Consider the following 6,000-nt stretch of genomic DNA (forward strand, 5'->3'; position numbering starts at 1 on the left):
ATAAAGTATCGAAATAATTGGCATGTCGTATAAAGAATAACACCTAGAGGCGTATATAACATATCGATCTAACTAGAGATGGATGAAAATTTAGATTTACATAAACAGGAAGCTTTTCAAGAGGAAGATTAAATATTAGCCGAGCTTCTTGTTGATGAAGAACTTGTAACAGCTCCTTTGAATAGGGCTGATCTGTCGCCCAATGAAGTTGAAGCTAATTTTGTATTTAATCTTAGTGAGTCAGAGGGTGACGATCAGTTCATAAATAATGATGAGATAGAAGATGATACATTAGTCGATTATTGTGATTCAAAAAAAGACCTACATATCGAGGAAGATATGAATATTGATAAGTAGATCTATATTCTTTGTTGAATCTTTTCTTACAATAATGGTATGCGATATAATCCTATTCATTAGGATGTAATTTATTTTTTACTATTATTATTTAATATTATATTTATTTATATAATAAAAATTATAGGTGTGGCATCAGAAGACAGATGACGATGTTCATGTTCGCAGCCTACCCCTGAGGCTAAAGTGCCTTCACCCATTTCCAGTGCCACACTAATAGAGTCGCTAGAGGGTCCTGCACTGGCAGATCTCAGTGAGGCAAGTTCGAGTGAAGTGGATCCGAGTGATATTATTATATCTTTTATATAATAAAATTATTTTTTTTATTTGGATAGCTATCATACTAATAATTTATTTATTGTTGTTTCAGGTCACTCTCCACCAGTGGCGAGGTGAGGGCGAGGTCCATCGAAAAATCTCGCTGTAAAGTGTTGGAGATGCAAGCACCCAAGACAATATCTCCATATTGAGATACCACCTAACTACACCAAGCCCATTAAGAGATGGTGCGAGCCATGACAGATCGAGCTGGACATCATATGCTGTAGCTATGCACCCGTGATGCTTTTCGATTGATGTCACATTATACGAGCACAGAGAGAGATTTTCTATATTCAGTTATAGGTAAAATAAATTATACTATAAATATTTAATTAGCATGATATTCTTCTAATATTTATTATTGACAGGGTGTATTTGATATTGTTGATTTTGAGGAGGATCGCGTGCAGCGAGCTATGGATGCTCATTTATACTTGCATTTCAAGGAGTATCACCATCATATGCATCAACATTTGTACCATATGATGCAGGACCATGGGGTGGAGGCAGCATGGCAGCGGCCGTATGACAGCATCACTATGAATAATTGGGCTCTCGTATGCCGGCATTGCGAAGATCCAGCATATCAGATTATACATCCAAACTTATTTTTTTTAGAGTTTAATGATTAAATCATTTATTCTTAAATTCAGTTTGTTACCTACTAATTTGACTGCTAACTATACAGAGATAATGTGCCCAAAACATCGCAAATTAGGCGAGACAAATCATGTCGCATTGTGGGGGTTCGAGGTCGTTCGTCCATCATATGGAGCAAATGGTAAGTAATTTTTAATTAGCATATTTTAACTCTCTAACTATTTTAAAAAAAATTAATTAATTATTCTCAAATTGTAAAGAAATGCAGAGAGTGGCAAGCTTCTTGGTAGGATTGATATCTACTAGTGGATCTACCAGCGATGGTCAGGGGAGTGGACGACAGGGAGCCAGGAGCTTTTTATAATTTTTTAATTATTTTTTTCATTCACAATTTGACTTTCAGTATGAAATTAAAATAACTATTACTTTAATTTTCAAGATCATGTGATAGGAATCAGATCCCAGTCTATCCCTAAGAGCTCAATCGCACCCACAGATGATGAGATCTGTGATCAGGTACTTAGTATGAGATCCTATTATTTTAAAAATCTAGGATATGGGATCAATGCTCCCTCATCCTCATGATCATCCAGGGCTAACATCCAGACTGTCGGTGATGCTCGACTGATGAAGATGCAGAGGCAGGCTACTGAGGATCGACAGCAGACAGAGCAGTGAGCTGATGAGTTGACTGCACACGTCGATAAGTATGAACTACTCTAAATCTAGATGATGGAGTAGATGGCACAGATGGAGCAGATGATGCAGCTGATGAGGCAGCAATAGGCCAATCCGAGCTCTTTCGAGCGCTCCCCTTCCTCAGCCTGTTCTCCTTCTACAGATGCCGATACTTGATGGTCTGTTTATATTATTTTTTATTTTTATTTTAGATCTTTTATAATTTTAATTTAATATAATAAAATGATAAAATTTATTTATAAATTTATTATATAAATTTTTTATTTTAGTTTTAAAGATTATAAATTAAAAATATTATATATATAAATTAAAAATATATATTCATAAATTATTTATAAAAAATTTGTGTAAATTTTTAACGATGAAATTATTTCTGATGATATATTGGTCGCTAAAAAACTTATTAGCGATAAAAAAAATGATCATAAATATTTTTTTAAATAAATTTTAGGGTATTAAAATTTTATATTATATTATTAATGATGAAAATTATTTTATCATAAATAATTATTAATTTAGTAGTGATAAATTTTTTTATCAAAAATTATCGTATTTGCGATGAAACTTTTACATCGCTAATATTTTTTTTATAAATCTGAATTTTATAAAAAATTTTAATTAAATTAATAGCAATGAAAGTATTTCATCATAAATAATTTTTTAAATTATGTTTTATTAGTGACATAATAATTCATCACAAATTACCTTCTTTTACGATGAAAATTTTTCATCGCTAATGGTTTTCGAAAAAAAAAATTTAATGATCAAAATTTTTGATCGATAATATCTATTATTGATGATGAAAATTTTTTTCATCGTAAAAAATTATCAATGATGTCATTATTTATGATGAAATATTAGCAATGATAATTTAGTCACTAATAACTTTACCGATGAAAATATCATATTAGCGATAAATTTTTTACGTCGCAAATATCCTGTTCTGTTGTAGTGAGAGAAGAATCAAAATTTATTATGACTCACTGACAATACACTCATAGATTTTTAGTATTTTAAGTTTGAAGAATTTTTGTGCCATCCAGGATTGTAATTCTATAAGCCCTCGGTCGGAGAACTTTTGAAATTATATAAGGACCTTTCCAATTTGGGGATAACTTTTTTTGCTCGGTAGGCTTAGATACTTTGACTTTTCAGAGGACTAAATCTTCCTATTGAAAAATTTTTGGCTTGACATGGGAGTTATAGTATCGAGCGACTCACTGTTGGTATGCTTCCATCCTCAATTGGGCTTGCTTTCTCATTTTTTCTAGCAAGTCTAAGTCAATTCATCGTCGATCTGCATTCATTGCTTCATCGTAGTGCTCTATCCTCATGGATGGTAGACCAATTTCAATAGGGATCACAGATTTAATTCCAAAGGCTACATTAAATAGAGTTTCTCTGGTTGAGATCCGAGGGATAGTTTGGTATGACCATAGAATACTGTAAAGTTCATCAACCCATAATCCTTTGGCTTGATTCAATCTTATCTTCAGGCCTTGAAGTATGGTCCTATTGGTTATCTCACTTCTCCATTTGATTGCAGATGTTTGACTGAAGTTAGTCGGTGAGTGATGTGGAACTTGAAACAGAATTCTTCATATTTGATATTGTTGAATTGTCAGTCATTGTCCATGATGATTGTTTAAGGAAGCCCAAAGTGACAGATAACCAATTTCCACATAAAGTTTATCATCTTTTATTTGATTATCTGTGCTAAAGGCTCTGCCTCCACCTACTTTGTGAAATAATCAATAGCGACTATGATGAATCTTCTTTATCCACTCATAGAAAGAAATGGATCGAGTATCTCGACTCCCCACTAATCAAAAGGCTATGGGGCTGAAACAGACGTAAGATGACTTAATGGTAGTCATTGTATATTGGCAAACCTTTGACTCTGGTCATATTTTTGCACCAAGTCAACAGCATCCTTCTGCATAGTCGGCCAATAATAGTTTTGTCAAAGATTTTTATAAGATAAGGATTTGCTCCCCAGGTAATTGCCACATATTCCTTCATGAACTTCTCTAAGGGCATCATTGGCTTTGGAAAAAGGGAGGCACTTGAGCAGAGGTAATGATACTGATCATCCATATAATTTTTCATTCATAAGTATATACCGACAAGCCTAATGCTTTAATCATCGAGCGTCGGTGGGCTCCGTCGGTAAAGGCCATTCAATAGATAGTCAACAAAGGCGTTGATCCAACTCGATTCGTCATCGACTTGGATTTAATGCACTTCTTCATCTTTGTCGATACTTGAAACTTTGAGATGTTGAATAAAATTTTTTCTCAAATCATTGCAACTAGAAGTTGCCAATCAAGATAAAGAATCTGCTCAGGCATTTTTCGAGCGAGAAATATGAAAAATATCCAAAGAGTCAAAGTATGACTTTATTGTTTGAAATCTAAGGAGATACGTTACTAAAATTGGATCTCGAGCTTCGTATTCTCTTCGGATTTGTCTAGTAATTAATTGAGAATCGGAGAAAACTTTTAGTTGCTTTACACCAAGTTCCTTGGCCATCTTTGAATTGGCTATCAGAGCTTTATATTCAACTTAATTGTTCGAAGCTTTAAAATCGAATCTGATAGTATATTCAGTAACAACTCTTTCAGCATTAATCAAAATAAATTTGGCTCTGCAATCTTGTACATTTGATGCACCATCAACATGTAATATCCATGCTAGTCCCGAGAAAACTTCTTCAAAGAGCTCTTGAATTACTTTATCTTCTTCGAAAATAGTGCATTCGACAATAAAGTCGGATAAAACCTGAGCTTTAATAGAGGATTGAGGTTGATAACTGATATCAAGCACATTGAGTTCTATCATCCATTTCGCCATTCTCCTAGATGTATCTAATCGTTGTAGCAGAGATCTCAGAGGCAAATCAGTTAGGATTTTCATCGAGTGAGCTTGAAAATATGGGCTCGGTCGTCAAACTGTGAAAATAATTGCATAAACTATTTTCTCGATTCAGGAGTATCTCGTCTTGGCACCATGTAGGACTTTACTAGTGTAATAGATGGGCTTCTGTATTCCTTCACATTCTCAGATCAAAATCGAACAAATTGCTTCATGTGAAATGGCTAAGCACATAAGCATTTTATCACCTACATTCGATTTTGTCAGGAAAAGTGGTGAGCACAGGTATGTCTTCAGGTCATCAAAGGCTCATCAGTACTCGTCTGACCAAGTGAAGTCCCTCATATGTCTTTAGGTCTTGAAAAGTGAGAGACATCATTCTGCCAATCTAGAAATAAATCGACTGAGGGATGCTACTCTTCCCACCAACTTCTAAATTTTGCACTTGGTTGTTGGAGGCTGGATATCAAGAATCACTTTGATCTTTTCTGAGTTGGCTTCTATTCCTTGTTTTATTACTATAAAATCAAAAAAAAAATTAGAGATTATGTCAAAAGCATATTTGGTCGGGTTCAGCTTCTTATTGTGCCTTCTCAATGTGTCAAATGCTTCTTCTAAGTCGGTGATATGTTGAAGATCATCATTGCTCTTCACAAGCATATCATCAATGTAAACTTTCACATTACGATCAATTTGATCTTTGAAAATCTTATGTACTAGCCGTTGATAAGTTGCTCCCGCATTTTTAAGTCCGAATGGCATGACTTTATCACAGTATAGGCCCTTTTTAGTAATAAAGGCCATCTTTTCTTCATCTTTGGGAGCCATCCGAATTTGATTATAATCAAAAAATACATCCATAAAGCTTAAGAGTTGATGTTCAGATGTGGCATCAACTAATTGATCGATTCTCAACAAAAAAAGCTATCCTTTGGATAAATTTTGTTGAGATCGGTATAGTCGATACAGATTCTTCACTTATCGTTGGCTTTTTTGACCATTACCACATTGGCCAATCAATCAAGATAATGGACTTTCCAAATAAAGTTTGCAGCCAACAATTTGTCAACCTCTCCATCAATCATCATTTGTCGTTTGAGAGCAAAATTTCTCTTCTTCTGACGAACAAGTTTGCATGTAGGGTTAACA

Source organism: Elaeis guineensis, chromosome 10, assembly GCF_000442705.2.
Source record: "Elaeis guineensis isolate ETL-2024a chromosome 10, EG11, whole genome shotgun sequence".
NCBI classification, from domain to species: Eukaryota; Viridiplantae; Streptophyta; class Magnoliopsida; order Arecales; family Arecaceae; genus Elaeis; species Elaeis guineensis.